This window comes from Pseudorca crassidens, chromosome 11, assembly GCF_039906515.1.
Source record: "Pseudorca crassidens isolate mPseCra1 chromosome 11, mPseCra1.hap1, whole genome shotgun sequence".
In the NCBI taxonomy this organism is placed as follows: Eukaryota; Metazoa; Chordata; class Mammalia; order Artiodactyla; family Delphinidae; genus Pseudorca; species Pseudorca crassidens.
Window position 1 is genome coordinate 83,532,185 of NC_090306.1, and position 19,540 is coordinate 83,551,724.

The following is a 19,540-nucleotide window of genomic DNA, read 5'->3' on the forward strand; positions in this document are numbered from 1 at the left end:
AATCTAAAAAAGAATAAAAAGGGAATTCCCTGGCAGTCCAGTGGTTAGGACTCTGTGCTTTCACTGCCAAGGAAGGGCATGGGTTCAATTCCTGATTGGGTAACTGAGATCCCACATGCCACGCAGCGTGATCATTAAATAAATAAATAAATAATAAAAAAGAATAAATATATGTAAATGTATTCAATATAACTGAATCACTTTGCTGTACACCTGAAACTAACACAACATTGTAAATCAACTATATTCCAATAAAATTAAAATATTTTTAAAAATTTATTGACTTTAAATAATTTGCCTAATGTTATAAATAATATTTTTAAACCCTTTACACTATAAAAAAATTGACCATCTAATTAAAAATTACCCAACTGGGGCTACCCTGGTGGCACAGTGGTTGAGAAGCCGCCTGCCAATGCAGGGGACATGCGTTCAAGCCCTAGTCCGGGAAGATCCCACATGCCACAGAGCAACTAAGCCTGTGCACCACTCCTACTGAGCCTGTACTCTAGAGCCCATGAGCCACAACTACTGAGCCCACGTGTCACAACTACTAAAGCCCGCACACCTAGAGCCTGTGCTCCGCAACAGGATAAGCCACTGCAGTGAAAAGCCCACGCACCACAACAGAGAGTAGCCCCCGCTTGCCACAACTAGAGAAAGCCCAGGCACAGCAACGAAGCCCCAATGCAGCCAAAAATAAAAATAAAATAAATTAATTTTTTTAAAAAATTACCCAACTGAAAATAGGTAGGGCTTCCCTGGTGGCACAGTGGTTTAGAATCTGCCTGTCAATGCAGGGGACACAGGTTCGTGCCCTGGTCCGGGAGGATACCACATGCCGCGGAGCAACTGGGCCCATGCACCACAACTACTGAGTTTGTGCTCTAGAGCCCGCGAGCCACAACTACTGAAGCCCACGCACCTGGAGCCCGTGCTCTGCAACAAAAGAAGCCACTGCAATGAGAAGCCTGCACACCGCGATGAAGAGTAGCCCCCGCTCGCCGCAACTAGAGAAATCCCGCGTGTAGCAACGAAGACCCAACGCAGCCATAAATAAATAAATAAATAAATAAGAAAGAAAGAAAGAAAATAGGTAAAGAATATAAGCATACAACTTGCAGATGACAAGATACAAATGTTCAAAACCACATATGAAATATTGTTCATATGAATAAACTCAGTTAATAAAATAATGAGATAAAAAGTTAAGAGTAAGTTAATAAATCAAGTTAATAAGATAATGAGGTGTCAATTTTTTAATATATTTATTTATTTATTTTTGGCTGCATTGGGTCTTTGTTGCTGTGCACGAGCTTTCTGTAGTTGCGGCGAGCAGGGGCTACTCTTCTTTGCAGTGAGCAGGCTTCTCATTGCAGTGGCTTCTCTTGTTGCAAAGCTCTAGGCATGCAGGCTTCAGTAGTTGTGGCACGCAGGCTCAGTAGTTGTGGCGCACAGGCTTAGCTGCTCTGCAGCATGTGGGATCTTCCCGGAACAGGGCTCGAACCCGTGTCCCCTGCATTGGCAGGCAGATTGTTAACCATTGCACCACCAGGGAAGTCCCAAGGCATCAATTTTTGACTATCATTCTAAGTCAGAAACCGTAAAGGGCCTGTGATTTTACCCTACCTGCAAGCTAACAAATTAGCTTACCACAGTATAATATACATTCTGACAAAAGAATATAAGGCACCCCCCTAAACAAAATAGATGCTCTGATCAGCAAATACATGTATAAAAGCTGTTTGGTGCTTATGTTCCTACTTTTAAGCAATTGGCATTCTGGTATATGCATCAGTCTCCTAGAAGTTTGGTTAGTGTGAGTCAATCACCACATATATGATCAACTCTGAATATTAACTGATACAGTGATATTCTTGGACCTGCAAGTCTGGGAACAGAGTCAGGACCCATATTGATTACATCAAGGTACTGTCGACCTGCTGGGCAATCAGCCTTTCCCAAAGACATCTCTCTCTCTGATCCTTCGCAGGCCTTCATCAAATCAGAATATTTTCAGCTGTTGCTCTTTTGAGATCACTTCAACCTCTCTCATTATCATAGTCATTTCCAGTTTGTTAGTACTGGTTAAAAAATACCATCCAAACTTGAACACACTACTCCAGACACAATCTGAACAGCACAGAGTATATCATCTGCACTGGACCCTATTCTTGTCTGAATGTGCCCTAAATATGAACTGGCTTTTTCACCAGCTGCTATACTTGTAGAATCTTCTCAAATTTGTATTTAACCCCAACTCCCAAGTCTTTTTCACGTGGGAAAGGAAGATAATAAACGTAGATGAGAGCTTGTGCTGTGGAATCAGACTTCCTAAGTTTGAATTCTTGCTCTGCAGTGTGCTGACTAGGTAATGTTGAGAAAGTTACTTCTTGTCTTTAAACCTTAATTTTCTCACCTGTAAAATAGCAGTGATAACAAGAACATCCACCTCAAAGGTTTATTGTAAGGATTAAGTAATTTACCTCAGGAGAACTACTTGGTACAATGCAGGCTATTTCCCATGCATCCCACATTGCACTGAATACATCTTATTTAATCCTCACAAGAATATTATGATGTACATATTATTGCATCCATTTTACAGATGGGAAATCTGAAGTGCATAGAGTTTAAGTAGCTCGCCTAAGGTCAAAGAGTTGCTAAGTGGCAGAGCCAGGGTTGCAGTAAGTTCTTCCTGACTTCTAGTTCTCTCTCTTGCACCATTTAGATGCATTCTTCCCCTTCCTGTATTTCTACATTTTTTAAGCCTTTACAGAGCATAATAAACAGCTAGGAGTACAAACTCTTGGGGCAGACTGCCTTGTTTGATAAACTGGAACAAGTTACTTAATCTCTACTTAAATGATCTGGGATAAGTTACTGAACTTCTCCATGCCTCAGTTTCCCTATCTGTAAAATAAGAATTTTATTTAGCAATACCTAACTCAGAGATTTCAGAGCTGATTAAGTAAGACAGCATTTAACACAGTGTCTATCCACTGGCTAGTACACAATAGACGTTGGCTGTGTTATTCCCTTCCCACTCCAGGTCACCTTGCCAATACCAGCCAAGTCTGCTTAGGAAACCATCCTAGAGTATTTCCAGGGATCCACATCAAATTTACAAAATTTCTCTGAACTCTCTCAAACACATACTTTCCTATATCTGTCAGACTATGTCTAGAGTTCTTTTACTCACTTTTATGAAATCCAAGATGATAGGGTTGAAAAGAGGGAGAAATAAAGGCCATCGTAACTCATAATATGCATAATAAGGCCCAGAAATAATAGAAAGTTGGCTTCAGCTATGACTCATCAAGGGCTATTTGCATCAGTTCCTCCTGCTTTGCCACAACTCACTCCTCTTATTGCTCAGCCCTATATATTTATCAACCGCAACTCACATTTGTGGGTACTGATTACAAAATGTTCTTTTGTACATCGGCCCAGATGCCAGGAGATCCCACCCCCACACTCAGAAAAAATGGGTTCAGATAAGTAAGCTTTCAGTATTTCAAGGCTGAAGGAGAAGGAACTCATAAACCCCACATAAGTTCTGTGAGATATTTATTACTGTCCCCATTTTACGGCTGAGGAAGACGGGGCTTGTCAAGGCCATTATTTGTATTTTACCCAAATCACTGAGTTGATTGGGGTAGAGATAAGAGTTGACCCAGATCTCCCACAATGCCACTCCAGGCAGAAAGACCCTGTGGGTTGCCAATAGCAATGCTTCCCAAATTGGTCCTCGATCCACGTGGCACCTACAACAGTTTTGCAATACCTTCCTACCTCCTATGGGATTATTTACTTAATTTTTTTTAATCAATGTACTTTTTGCTAACTAAATTAGTTAGAGAATTCCCGTCTAAATAGTAACGACTGTGAAACAACAGGTTTTATATACCATGTATATTTTATATAATAAATTTTAAGTGTATTCATTTCCTAGGGCTGCCATAACAAAATACTATAAAACTGGGTAGGTTAAAACAACTGAAATTTATTCTGTCACTAGTCAAGAAGCCAGAAGTTCAAAATAACGGTGTCAATAGCGTTGGTTCCTCCTGGAGGAGAAACTATTCCACACCCCCTCTCCTAGCTTTTTGATGTCCCTTGGCTTGTACAGACATCATTCCAATCTCTACCTCAGTATTCACATGAGCTTTTTCTCTCTGTATGTCTCTGTCCAAATCTCCCTCTCCCTTCTCTTATAAAGTCATTGGATTCAAGGCCCACTCTAAGATTATTTCATCTCAAGATCCTTAACTAATTACATCTGCAAAGACCCTGCTACCAAATAAGGTCACATTCTGAGGTCCTGGGTGAAGTTCTGGAATTTTGAGAGGGACACAATTCAACCCACTACAACATGTGAATAACGACTACAATTTTTTTGAAAGTTTATCCACACACCACCAAAAATCATCTCGCATTCTGATAGTGGCTTGCAAATCATGCTAGGGAGACACTGATGTACACAATATTTGGAGGTCCTTGGGCACCTCCCCTAGCTCTAAAAGCAGATTTTATAGTCAAGGTGGTTGCACTTCCTTCACTACATTTGAACCAATGTATGTTTTTGGTAAATCAAGAAGTTAGTCCCCTAGATAGAGCTGATTCTCTGGTTTTGAGATTTCAAGAAATATTATTAATAATATATTGTTTCAAGTGTTATTTCAAGAAGGTAGATGAACACTAGCTTATTGCATGATTCATTATTTTCTGAAATCAGCAGCTGGGCAGGTACAGGTCTCTGTGGGATTGTATTTGGGGATTTAATTAAGTCTTCTCTCCACAGAGAAAACCAAAGCCAATTTAAAAGAAGCCATTGGGCAACACTGGACATTGTGAAATTCCATTTTGTGCAGAAACGCAGGATGCCTGACAGCATGGTACTCAGGAACCCAGAGTAAGCCCAATAACATTCGGAAGACCTTACTCTTCTAAGTGCACAGACTTCATCCCTCTCTAAAGGTATGCATTGGATAAAGGAAATTAAAGATCTCCGGGAAGACATTTTTACTGATCATTCTTCTTTTTAACTTAGATGCTTTTTTGCTCCAAAATCTTAAAAATTATCATTTATCAAAAACATAAGAGGGCAAACTGTCTTAAATTAAAAATTATCAGATGGTGGAGATCAATTATTGCATGGGCTTAAGGCAAAATATTATAAAAGATGTATAAGAGCAGGGCTTCCCTGGTGGCGCGGTGGTTGAGAGTCCGCCTGCCGTTGCAGGGGACACGGGTTCGTGCCCCGGTCCGGGAAGATCCCACATGCCGCGGAGCGGCTGTGCCCGTGAGCCATGGCCGCTGAGCCTGCGCATCCGGAGCCTGTGCTCCGCAACGGGAGAGGCCACAACAGTGAGAGGCCCACGTACCGTAAAAAAAAAAAAAAAAAAAAAAGATGTATAAGAGCAGATGCTGTGCTTGGAAACATCTCAATAAGCACATTTCCACAAACACATATGGTGTAGGAGCTTTCACATACATACTACCTTAGTTTTAATAACTGAGTTAAATAATTCAAGATGGTGTAACCACCATAAAACACTTTAAATAAACTGGGTTGTTGCCGTAACAAATAACCTAAACAAAGAAACAACAACCAAAAAAAGCCACTTAGACAAGGGGAGGTGGAGAAGGTGCCAAACTGAAAGGTTCAGTATTTGTTGGCAAAAACTCAAAGTACAAGATCTGACTAACCCGTACCGTGTGTTTCTACCAACAAACACATTTTAAAGAAGCCACCCAAACTTGCATGTAAGGCTGCTGGCCTTCAAACAGTGTTTGTCACTATATGACTCAATATCACCCAACACCATGGCCGACATAGAGAGCTTTGTAAAACTTTTCTGCAGAATTTCCTCAGAGACTGTCCACTCACCTCACAAGAAAATGTGTTCCTTTACTTTTTAGTAACTCTTAGGTTTTTCATGATGTACATCGCCCAAATAAACAGGAAGGTTTTGGAGGGTCAAGGATGAGCAACTCCAAATGAAAATGTATTGCTTTGCCAGAAACATACATTTTACACAAGAGACAGGCAGCATTCTGATATGCTTTTAGAGGGAAGGAAATGGGGATGGGGGGGGGTAGAAGGGCCCACTGGAGGAAAAGTTGGAGAATGAAAAAGAAATTGTGGTGTACTCTACCCCTTTCAGGAATTCAAAGCAGGTATCAATGTACTAAAAGCCATATGGAAACACTGCAGGAAAGAAACCTATTTAACTTGGTTTTACATATCTTTTCTCAAACTGACTTGACTGCAAATCCCCTTCTTCATGTAACAACTTTTAACATCCCAAGTCTTCAGGATGTGTTTTGAGGAATGTGCTAGACTAAGACAGTTCCAAGATGGCCCCACTAATTCTTACCTCCTGGGAATCACACCCTTGTACAGTCCCCTCCCACGTTTAATAGATCTGACCAATACGTAGAAAATGATATTGCAGAAATGATAGAGTGTGACTTCTGAGACTAGGCCATTAAAGACATTATGGCTTTCACCTTGCACTCTCGTGGGATTGCTCATCCTGGGAAAAGCCAGCCACCATGTCATGAGGATACTCAAGCTGCCTGTGGACAGGACCACATGTAAAGGAACTAAGCACCATGTGAGTAAGCTGTCATGGAAGCAAACCCTGCAGCCTCAGTCAAGCCTTCAGATGACTTCAGCCCCAGCTGACATCTTGACTGAACCTCAGCAAGGACCCTGAGCAGCTAAGCCAGTCCTGAATTTCAAACCGCAGAGACTATGTGAGATCATAAATATTTAATGTTGTTTTAAGCCACTAGTTTGGAGGTAACTTAAGCAGCGATAGATAACTAGTACAGGGAATATTAAACTAAAGCATTTGGTATTAATCATTTTGGTTTGTCATTTAACCATCACCATGGAATATGTTTTTTACACTATCCTGCCTCTCTAGACACAGTTAATTGGTTAAGGGATGGATTCATACCTAAAGCCAAGCCAATTGGGTCATTCCTTAGGATTTTTGTAACTGAAGCTGGACAAAAAGATTTATTCTCTGGTGGTAAGGCCAAGAGATATGGGACTCAGGAGCTGCCAGTGGCCATATTTCAAATTTCAAAAATTTTTTCCTAAGAAAAAGAAGTTGACAACATAGAGAGAAGCAGGATTGAGAGACTCAGAAAAAAAAAAACCTAGTAGGATTCAAGTGCCTAGTTCCAGTGACTCCTGATACCACCTGCCCCTCACCCTTCTCAATGTGAGCCTTCCAACAAGTTCCCCTTTTTGCATAGGTTGGCTTAAGCTGGGTTTCTAAACCTTTGTCTCCAAAAGAATCTTGACTGACACACTCCCACACAACTTCACGCTCCCCCTAGCATAGCACTGGTGACACTGGGCTGTAATCGCTGTTGCTTATCTACCTTCCTGTCCACAGAGAGTGGCCTTCAGGTTCACAGCATCTGCCTTTCTCTGGAAACTGCACTCAACAGGGTAGGCCTCTGACAACCATGTCTATACTTCATTCACTCAAGGTGGACCAATCAGATTTTCCCTCTAGGAATTTGGAACTGAGACCCACAGAGATTGGACACAGAAACCCCTTCACACCAACAATAGCACTCTCAGAGAAGATTGTTAACCTCTAGCCAGTAAGGTGCCCAAAGCTGCCATAGTCCCTGCTCCTTCTGTGAATTCTCTAAGAACCTCCAGTATTCTTCTAACAAGCTTGCAGGATCAATTCTCCTCCCCAAAGCCAAGAGAAACTTGACTAATGCATGCCCACATTACTTAATGCTCCATGCAAGCAGAGAGCTCGCAAGTTCATCACTGTATCTCCAAGGCCAGCACAGCCTCTAGAGTGCAGTCAGAACTAGCTAAATATTTCATGAATGACTGAAGCTCACCGTACTCAGTGGTAGATACTCTTCTTCCCACCTAGATGGGAAGATCTCAATCCTTTTACTTTCTTGCCTTCAAGGTCTTGAACTCCTCTTTCCTGGCCTTGGTTCCCCCTTGTGCTGTCAGCTACAAGGACTAGTGAGTCCTTTGTAGGCAGCACAGCACATCGCTGATCAAGGATATATGTTAGAACTAGAAGTCCCAGGCCTCCCAGCATCCAAGAAACTTTACCACTGACTACACTCCGAGGGTCACGAGCCTATCATCCTGCTTGTACTGTGTACCTTGTCTATGCTGAGCTAGAGCCATGTTGACCAGATGATTTCCATGGCCAGTGCTGGCTTTATCCTGACAATGTCATGTTTCCAGGAGGCTCCTCTGGTTCTTGTTCCCAGCACAGTAGAAGGGGCTTTTTATCATGACCTCACTGTTTTGGGTGGCAAAGGATGAGTTCCAGGGAAATTTCCACCTTTCCAGAAAACCATCCTTCTAAGAACAGACTTCGTGTATGAATAGAACGAGAAGAATTGGTGGGGAATGGGACAGAGCATGGGGATTATAAATCAAGTTCAAGAACTTCCAACTGCAAGAAGAGGAGCTAAGAAATCATGAGTAGCAGAGGATAAAGAAGCAAACTGTAGTGGGCAATTGTTTAGTTGATTACCTAAAATTCCCCCACTTTCTCCCATTTCTAAAAGTACTCAGAGTTTCCTTTGGGGAGCTGGCCCTCCTCTATGCTTAGTCATGGGTGGAATTGATACCCCTTTAGCTTCAGACCTAAATAGCCAGAGACAATCACCTTTTACCTCAGTGATCTATCATCATGTGGCATTTCTCTGGTCACAGCAACTGGTGACATGACATAAACTGGTTTAATAAGAGTGAAGCCCTGCATTTTCTTTGATATTTGGAGGAGAAAGTCTATCTTTCTCTGACATGGAAGAAGTATGTAGACCCAGGAGCTGTTGACGGCCATCTTGCACCCATGAGGGCAGGAAGCCTTTGGATAAAGCTGGCACTTCGAAAGGTGAACTTGAAAAGTGAACTAAGTCCTGAGTGACATCACTGAGCTCCTATAGCAAACTAACCCTGAAGGCCATTCTACCTCTCAGTTTTACAGTGATATAAGCCAATAAACTTTCTATTGGGTTAGGTAAGTTTGAGTTCACCTTTCTGGTCCTTAACACCTAAAAGGTATGAACCAATACACAAGGGCTAACTAGCAGGTGCCACATGCTAGAGTCGGTACAGAATATAGGGATGGTTTTCTACAGTCTCTTGGCCCTGCCCCTTAGTGGGTATAAACCTACTGGTTTTAAAAGGGTGGACTGAGAGCCACTCTCTCAGAGTTGTGTTTTGTATAGCTTCTTTTCACAAAGCGAAAAAATGATTCAACCCCCTGAGTCAACTATATTTCAATTTTTAAAAAGATGTGGCATGTACATGTATACAATGAAATTTTATTCAGCCATAAAAAAAGAAGGAATTCCTGCCATTTGCAACAACATGGTTGGTCCTTGAAGGCATTGTGCTAAGTGAAATAAGTCAGATAGAGAGATACAAATACTGTATAATCTCTCTTATATGTGGAATCTAAAAAACAACAACAAATAACCAAGCTCATAGATACAGAGAACAGATTGGTGGTTGCCAGAGGCAGGGGGGGTGGAGGGTGGAAGAACTGGGTGAAGGGGATCAAAAGGTATACACTTCCAGTTATAAAATAACTAAGTCCCAGGGATGTAATGCACAGCATGGTGACTATAGCTAAGAACACTGTATTGCATATTTGAAAGTTGCTAAGAGAGTAGATCTTAAAAGACCTCATCACAAGAAAAAACAAAATTTTTAACTCTGTATGGTAACAGATGTTAACTAGACTTATTGTGGTGATTATTTCAGAGTATATACAAATGTCAAATCATTATATTATACATTTGAAACTAATATAGTTTATATATGTCAACTATACTTCAATAAAAAAAATTTTTTTAATTAAATAAAAAAGCTACCCCACTCCTGCAACACAATGGAAAAAAGACAGTCCCTTTTCCCACTGGAAAACAGAGACAATCTTTTGCAGTTAACAATGGTACAAGGAATCGCAATGAAATTTCCCCCTTAAGGGCCTACACTGTAAACACTGACACTAGACAATTGTCTCATTAAACTTTGTGTTTCCATAATGCTGCACACATAAGAAGTGCACAAGTGTAAAAAATAATTGAATCATTTTACTCTTAGACCATTTTATATTGTACTATCAAAACTTTAAAACTTTGTATAAATGCAGTAGATTTATTCAGAACACTCATTATTGAGACAATAAGAATTGGATAGTGTTTTCACATTTTCAAGAATTTGAGGTGGGAAAAATAATTAGCAAACTGCAAGGAAATTACTATAATACAATTTTTATGATAATGAAAATCTTTCTACCCTGCTCATTACTGAAACTTAAAAAAACAATCAATGAGGGCTTCCTTGGTGGCACAGTGGTTAAGAATCCACCTGCCAATGCAGGGGACACGGGTTTCAGCCCTGGTCTGGGAAGATCCCACATGCCACGGAGCAACTAAGCCCGTGCACCACAACTATTGAGCCTGCGCTCTAGAGCCCACGAGCCACAACTACTGAGCCCACGTGCCACAACTACTGAAGCCCGCGTACCTAGAGCCCGTGCTCGGCAAAAAAGAGAAGCCACCGCAATGAGACGCCCCCGCACTGCAAGGAAGAGTAGCCCCTGCTCGCGGCAACTAGGGAAAGCCAACGCACAGCAACAAAGACCCAATGCAGACAAAAATAAATTAATTAATTAAAAAACAATCAATGAACATAAACCTTTGGAAATCAAAATGCTATTTAAGTTTTGTTTTGATACACAGGTCTTAAGATCTTAGAATAACATATATATATATATGTGTATATATATATATATATATATCAATCAACAGGTTACTCAAGAAAAACACATCATCTGTTTTTCCTCTCTAAAAGGTTCACTCCTAGATGACTTCCATGGCTTAAATCCTGGTATTGTACTGATTTCAGCAGTCTGGAAGCTTCCTCTGACTCTCTCATTATTTAAGCTTTCCAAGTTTTACAACTTGGTTTAAAACATAAAATCAAAACCACAAATTTTCCTTTCCAGAGCTCTCCTAATAATCTCATTTATCTTCAAGGAGACTGGCATCTCCAAGGGAATCTTCATTTTCCTCTATGCTTGGTTGTCCAGAATGCCAAGCCCTCTCTCATAGATGATGTCGGACACACATGTCAGCCTGGTGGCAAGAACAGGCTCTGGGCTGAAGAAACTGCCATGAGGCTGCCAAGAAAAACAGCACTCCCATCTCCCCTCCCTCAAGGTCTCTGTGAGTCTGAACCAGACTTGTAATCTGGACTAGGATCTAAACTTCTAGCCTAGGGTAAACCTATCACTCCAGCCAGGGGCCTAGGATTCTTCCAACCTAGGAGTGACTCAGAAGTAGGCAAGTTAAAATCCACAAACCTAAGCTAACCTACACCAGGGGCTGCCTCTGAACCAAACCAGCATTTACTCTTCATCCAATGATTTCATTAACCTCCGATAAAATTAATCAAAGAGGTTCAAGTGGGTTATAACTCTACTCCTTTAAATATATACCCTAGGGCTTCCCTGGTGGCGCAGTGGTTAAGAATCTGCCTGCCAATGCAGTGGGTTCAAGCCCTGGTCCAGGAAGATCCCACATGCTGCGGAGCAACTAAGCCCGTGTGCCACAACTACTGAGCCTGTGCTCTAGAGCCCGTGAGCCACAACTACTGAAGCCCTTGTGCCTAGAGCCTGTGCTCCGCAACAAGAGAAGCCACTGCAATGAGAAGCCCGCACACTGCAACAGAGTAGACCCCACTCGCCGCAGCTAGAGAAAACCCGCGCGCGCAGCAATGAAGACCCAGCGCAGCCAAAAATAAATAAATAAACTTATTTTAAAAATATATACTCCCGGGCTTCCCTGGTGGCACAGTGGTTGAGAATCTGCCTGCCAATGCAGGGGACACGGGTTCGAGCCCTGATCTGGGAAGATCCCACATGTCACAGTGCTGCTGAGCCTGCACGTCTGGAGCCTGTGCTCCGCAACAAGAGAGGCCGCGATAGTGAGAGGCCCGCGCACCGCGATGAAGAGTAGCCCCTGCTTGCCGCAACTAGAGAAAGCCCTCGCACAGAAACGAAGACCCAACACAGCCAAAAATTAATTAATTTTTTAAAATATATATATATATATACTCCCTAAATATCCTATTGGCAATGTATACTAATATTTAATTGAGTGCTACTGTATTACAGTAATTGAAGTTATATCCTGGGATTATTTGATATTTTTAAAACATCAATTTGCTACAATTGGATTAAATGGACCAAAATTTTTAATCCTATGAGTAAATTATACTTCTTCATAGCATAAAGTTTAGAAATACAAACAAAAAGAAATGGAAAAACATTCCTATGATTTTCTCATCATCCAGATGTACATAGTTCCCTTTCCTACGCATACGCAGCAGGATGACATATAAAATATTAATTGCTTTGCTTTCTAAGACTCTGTGTTTGTTGCTCCCCGCCCCCAGCTAGATGGGTGGGCACCCATGATTTTCGAGATTTTTAGCAGAGGTATCAAAGAGAACACACCACATTTTTTTTTCTTTTAAGACCAAAAGTCACATTGCAGTGTAAAACAGAAAGGATTGGAAAAGATATGCAAATAGTTGAAAACTGTTTTTCCTGGACCCTCCCCCCCCCCACCTCCCACTCCCTGGCTGGTGAAGAACCTCTAAGTTGGGAAATGGGAGGAGAGTCAGGAGAGGAAGCAAGAGGCTCAAGTGCAGAGTGTGGTAGGGGAACTGGGCCCTGCAACGGACTCTGCTGACTGTGCCCTGGTACCCATCTTCCTCTTTCTTTCTTACTCTCAGAACCCCAATTTTACTCTGGTGCCATTTTCCCAGCCTTCTTTGCAGTAAGGCATGGCCAGGTGACAAAGTACCAGCTAATCAGATATGGGCAAAAGTCTGCTAGAGATTTCTAGAAAATATTTCACTTTCTTGATATAGATGTCATCTTTTCCTTCTTCCTCCCTTAAGTGCAGAACTGATACCTAGTGTGCTGCAGCCAGTTTGTAACCATGAGGAAACAAGGCCACAGGCTAAGATAGGTTAGCAAACAAAAAGATAAAGGCCCTAGATGTACACCGTCCAATAAGTAGCCACTCGTTACATGAGGCTATCAAGCAATTGAAATGCAGCGAGTTCAAATAGAGATGTGCCGTGAGTGTAAAATACACAGCGAATTTTGAAGAATTTTAGTACCACCAAAATGTAAAAATATCGCCTTAATAATTTTTATACGGATTGCATATTGAAAGTTTGGGGATATATTGGGTTAAATAATACATATCATTAAAATCAATTTAACCTGTTTCTTTTGCTCTTTTTAATGTTGCTACCATAAATTTTTAAATTATGTATGCAGCTCCCATTATATATCTGTCGGACAGCACTGCCCCAGAACATGAAGGACATCATGGAGTCATTGCACAACTCTTGCTTGTGAGAAAAATAAAGCCTTACTGACTTAAGCTGCCATACACCACGTTCTCTGTTTCTCACAACCAAAAGCATTCCTGGCAGATACAAGAGTCCTTAAGGTGGAGTTTTGGAATGGGTGGAAATTTTTTAAACCCTTTAAAATTTGGGGAGCCCAGAGTTGAGAAGATCTATGAGTTGCGTGTAAGCTGGTGAGGTATAGAGGAGCAGCGATCAGAGAGAAGAAGGGGCAGAGGGGCACATGCATGTATTAAAGGAGCCTAGTTGGCACCCTGGATCTCCATGGCTCCCAGGTTGTCCTGCAAGAGCATGCACAATCTCCCCAGGGCCCAAATGGTGCTCGGAAATAAGCTGAGAGATGAAAAGAACAGCCCAGAAGAAAAGATTATCCTTCAGCCCAGACAAGAAATTGCTACAGTGTAAGGATATGATTTGCTGCCCTGGGGGAATGTTGAGGATGAGGCCCCATCTCCAGAGAGACCCAGCGTCAGGAAACCAGGTGGACCCAAGCCAGGGCCTTCAGGCTGACAGATGGGCAGAAAGACAGCTGATGCAGGATGTCGTGGGCAAGATGAAAGAGTAGGCACCCCCTTCCTGTTGCTGCTAAAGTGGCATTTACACAAGCTCCCATTAAATCAATTAAACGAGGAGGCCATTAGACTGAGGTGGCTGTAAAGTCATGGCGGCCAATGTGAGCAAACCAAAATCTAAGCCTGTAAATGACTCAAGGTTACGAAACCAAAATGCTAAGGACAAGCAATCACAAACAGCCATCTAGGCTTCAAGCTGTAGCCAAATAATTTCCTTCCTTTGCTTCTGCACCTTCTCTGTAGGTCCTGCCCCTGGCTCCTGTCCACAGAGCACTCCTAACCACTTCCTGTTTGGCACTGCCCCATTCGAATCAATTTTTGCTCAAATAAACTCTTAAAATGTTTAACATGTCTCAGTTTTTCTTTTAACACTCCCCAGGGGTTAGCGTCAACTCCAGGGGGGCAAGAGGAATACAGAGAGGAAACAATCCTGAATCTGTCGGAACTTTAAGACTGAAATGACTGAGAAACCACTGAAGTCAACTGGGTTCATCTGGAAGCAACTAAGTACCACTTTCTGTATCCAGAAGAATGGGCAGGGATGGACTCTGGGGGTGGGAGTATGGAGCTAGTAGTCAAAAATTGCGTTTTAGAAAATAATTAAGTCATATTTCTAGCACACCCAATTTCTGTGGCCTTGACACACCCATAGACATACACATGCATGCATTCACACACACATGCACACACATACAGAGTTTTGTGCGTGTGTGTGTGTGTATATATATGTACACACACATATATATGTACACACACATATGTACACACACACACACATATATATATATATATTTTTTGGCCACACCACATGGCATGCAGGATCTTAGTTCCCCAACCAAGGATCAAACCCGCACCCCCTGCAGTGGAAGCGCAGAGTCTCAACCACTGGACCAACAGGGAAGTCCCTGCATATTTTTAAACAAAAATAGAATTGTACTGTACACGCTGTTCTATAATCTGCTTTTCTTGTTTAATGACATATCTGGAACATTTTTACATGGACCAAACTTTCATGCCAGGCTGAAACGTGCTCAGCCTCTGGGAGATTGCATTTTCCAAAGAGGCCTCAATAACATCTATCCCGCATGCTCTTCTGCAATGTGACCTGGCCACTCCACCATCAGGAAGTGGAGCCTAATTCCCCTCCCCCTGAATCTAGGCTGGCCTTGGTGATTCACTTATACCGACAGAATGTAGCAAAAGTGATGGCTTTGTGACTTCTGAGACTAAATCAGAAAGGCTATGTAACTTTCCCCTGGTTACACTTCGATTGTTCGCTGTCTGGATACTCTGTCTTGGAAGCCACTCACCCTCCTGTAACAAGCCCAAGCCCCATGGGGAGGCCAAGTGTAGATGCTCCAGGTGACAATTTCAGTTAAGCCCAGCCCAGGTACCAGACATGTAAGTAAAAAGTCTCCAGATGATTCCAGCCCCTCACCTTCTGAGTCATCATTAGCTATTCAAGTCTTCCCACCCGAAGCCCCAGGCATTGTGGAGCAGAAGCAAGCCATCTCTACAGTCCCCTGTTAGATTCCTGACCCATGGAATCTGGGAGCTTAATAAAATTGTTGTTATTTTACGCCACTAAGTTTTACAAGGGTTTGTTCTGCAGCAATTGAAAACCAGACCACAGGTCCAACAGTATCCAGAGGGCTATAGACAAAATGTTTGTGCTCCCCCCAAAATTCACATGTTAAAACCTAACCTCCAATGCAATGGTATTAGGAGGTGGGGCCTTTGGGAGGTGATTAGGGCATGAGGGTAGTGCTTTGATAAGAGAAACGCCAGAGAGCTCCCTCACCCCTTCTATCATGTGAAGACAGAGAGAGAAGACAGCCATCTGTGAACCAGGAAGAGTGTTCTCACCAGACATCAGATCTGCCACAATCTTGATCTTGGACTTCCCAGCTTCCAGAACTCTGAGAAATAAATTTCTGTTGTTTATCAGCCACCCAGTTTATGGTATTCTGTTATAGCAGCCCAAACTGACTAAGACACAGGGGAAACTAAAATAATGTTGCCAGCCTAAAACTAATTAACAAAGCGAATTCTGTATAAACAGCTAATGCAGTACAATGAAAGTCAAGTCCCAATTTAATTTTTTAAAATTATTTCTGCTACCTTTCCCCTTTGTCAATGTACAACTTCATCATGTGTGGCTAATGCACATTACGCGTCAGACACTTTACTAAGCACCAAACATACTAAGCCTTCATTTAATTCACAAGAACCCTGAAAGCAGCATATTTTATTTTCATTTACAGATGCCAAATCTGAGGCTCAAAACAGTTACTCAGCTAAAAAATGGCAGAGCAGAGATTTGCTTGCCAACCCTGTGACTCCAAAACTGCCCACTACACTCCAAGAGAGTCAGCTGTGTAGCACATGCAGAAAAGCTTACGTAGCATAATAAAACCATATTTTCACCATTCATCTAAAAATAGTGAAATCTGGTCATGGAGAGGATTCCACTGCCCCATCCTAGTTCTTTTTTGTAATGGTATACTCTCACAATACATCCACTAAAGTTTTACTTCTCAGGGATGTTTATATAAGTTAATATCCTTTTCTCAGCCAAAATTTTTATCAAGCCTATTTGTCAACATATGCACATATAGAAGACCCCCTCCAGCAAGAAACACTAAACATAACATTGTCGATATCAACATACATTGAGCTGTTCTTTTTATACTTTGATTTTTTTTTTTTTACTTTTTGGCCGCCCTACACAGCATGTGGGATCTCAGTTCCCTGACCAGGGATCAAACCCGTGCCCCCTGCTTTGGAAGGCAGAGTCTTAACCTCTGGACGACCAGGGAAGTCCCTATACTTTGATTTTTAAGAGGGCATGTGTTGACTTATAACTGGCATTCTGTGACTGTAAGAGTGGACAAATAAAGGGGTGGGGGAGGCACAAGAAAATGGTGAGAATGACTGAAGCATTTATAATTTATCAGGACATTGGTACTAACCCTTCTTGGTGGTTGTTTGGTTTTTACACCGGAAACGGGGGATGTAAGTTTAATACTGAAACTAATTCCTGGGACAGAAACTATCAAATGGTTTCTACAAAGATTCATTTTTATATCCTCAGCTTTGATTGTCCTTTTACATCAACAACAGTAATACCAACAACATCAACAAAAACAATATGAACTTGTAATGAGTGTTCACCATGTACCTGCACCAGGCACTAGGTTAAATGCTTTAAGCGTTCCCTCGTTTAACCTTAACAGCACCAGTGTGATGCCATCATTATCATTATCTGTATTTTACATATAAGGAAACAGCCATGAGTAGCTGACCCAGAGTGAACGTAGGGGAAGCTGTGGAGCTCTCCTTGAACTAAGGTCCATCTGACTCCAGAGTCCACGTTCTTAGCTCTGTCTATTCTCTTTCCATTTGGCATACGCGCTCTTCACGGCGGCCCTGCATCTATTGTACATTCTTCCCATGTTTGGCAAATTTCCCACGTTATGAGTCCCACTCTCAAAGGCAGAAATCAGAAACTCGCTTTCTTGGCCTCTCTTGCAGCCACGGTGCTGACGTGTGACGTAGGCTCTACTAATCAGATACACCCATATGTAAATTCAATTTGCAGAACAATTGGAGGAAACAGGCAGTGTACAGAATTATTCTTCTGGGAAGGGTGGAGGTGGAGGTGCCCAACATGGGAGGTGGGAGGCGGCAGACGTCCCAGTGCGGGTCTTCACGGCAGACAGCAGTAGAGGGCGCTCTAACAGGGTCTTCAGTGGCTGACGCTGTGATGGAGTAGTCAGCGTAGCCAACTCGTCCTTTGCTTCTGGTTGTGAGGCCACCAAGCCTGACTCTGACCCTCCCAGAGTTTCTCTGAGCTATCAGTTAGACCTTAATAAATTATGTTTCTGCTGAAACTGGCTAGAATAACTTCTGTTACATGGGACTAAAAACCCAACTGGCACAATTCCTTCAGAACTTGAGAACAAATATTTCAAAAGGAACCACACATACCTGTTTGTTTGGTTTTTCACAAACTACAATCAATTTTATCATTAATGATTTATTTTAAATGCACACAGCTTTTTCTAAGTGGGTGAGCCTTCGAATAATTCATCAAAAGCAGCAGGACTAGCTAACCTCCTTAGCTATATAGAGAGGTCTACTGACTTTTTCACCAACTGAGAACCATTTCTTTCATAAGCAGAAATCCCCCCAAAATTTCAGATGTACTATTTTCCCCTTTGGAAATATTTTCTTTCTTGGCTTTTTCGCTATTAATATTGATGTGATATATCTGGTTCTAGCTGTGAATTTAATCAAACTCTTACTCCATTGTCTTAACTTTATTCCTAAAGCCAAACTCTGAAACTTTTGCTAAATCTTGTCAGTATTTCATTCTTATAAAATATAATCCTTATCCTCTACCTCTGTTCTACTGATGGATTGATCACTGCACCTTAAATGATGTTATGTAATTGTGAGACATTCAAAACATTTTAATCTGATTTTGCCCACTGATTGTCAACTAATCAACAGTCTTCAATATTACATGTGGTGTGCTTGTACCAGAAATATGGTAACAAATGTTGACTGCCTACTTAACAGCCCTTTTTCCTTATTACTTGCTCACAGAGCTCCCAGTTTGTGCAGGCATATGGCAGAAACATGCTCCAAGATGGCGGGCTCTCCCCCCAACCACAACTAATGAACCCTGTTGGTTTCCCTTCCCTTTTGCTTGATTTAGGGGTGGACACGTGGTGGGCACACAAATCTGATCAATCAGACTGAGGGGTGGTCTAACTTTGGAGCAATTTATCTTCCTGGTAAAAACCTCTGTCTTCCTATTTTGAATGCTATAATGCATGGATGTGATAGAGTTGGCAGCAGCCATCCTGTGACTCTGAAGGACTTAAAAAATAATAATAATAAAATAAATCCACAAGGTCTGCGAGAACAAAAGAAAAGACAATAGCAAAAAAAAAAAAGTGCTGGAAACTAGAAAACAGATGGATGAGGTGTAATCAATGGCAGACCCAATAGAGTTGAATCCTAAGCTGGCAATGAGGAAAGCTGAGAAACAACACATCAGAATCCTCAAAGGTTTCAGGAACTGGTAGTACCAGAGACCTCTGGTACTGGAGATGGAAAAAGATGGTAAAATAAGGAGGCAGCAGTTAACCCGCTGGAACAATTTATTTATTCCACACAGCTAGATCAATGCCCGTTTCCAACACCAGCAAAAAACTGATGGTTTATTCACTAGAGAAGGTAAAATAGTGTTCTCTGGACTTGAGGACTGTTTAAATTATGGATACTGTACTGAAATCAGGTGTATTAAGTAACGGTGTGTTCACTGAAGGCTGAATGCTGAGACCCTCAGCTCTCTTTCCTTATTTGGCTCCCAAAACATTGGCAAACAGATCTTAATCCTCCAGATAGATAACTGAAACGCTTTCCAAGTAATCTAAGTAGCCCAAGAAGAAAGAACTAAAGATACCGTCAAAGGGATCGAGGT

The 19,540-nt window shown here is 41.8% G+C and overlaps 1 long non-coding RNA gene across 3 annotated transcripts in view; it reads right to left on the bottom strand.

Annotated features, from left to right (window-relative positions):
• The window catches only part of LOC137202994 (uncharacterized), a 615,935-nt gene that overhangs the window by 576,503 nt on the left and 19,892 nt on the right, over nucleotides 1-19,540 (bottom strand). The window lies entirely within an intron of this gene.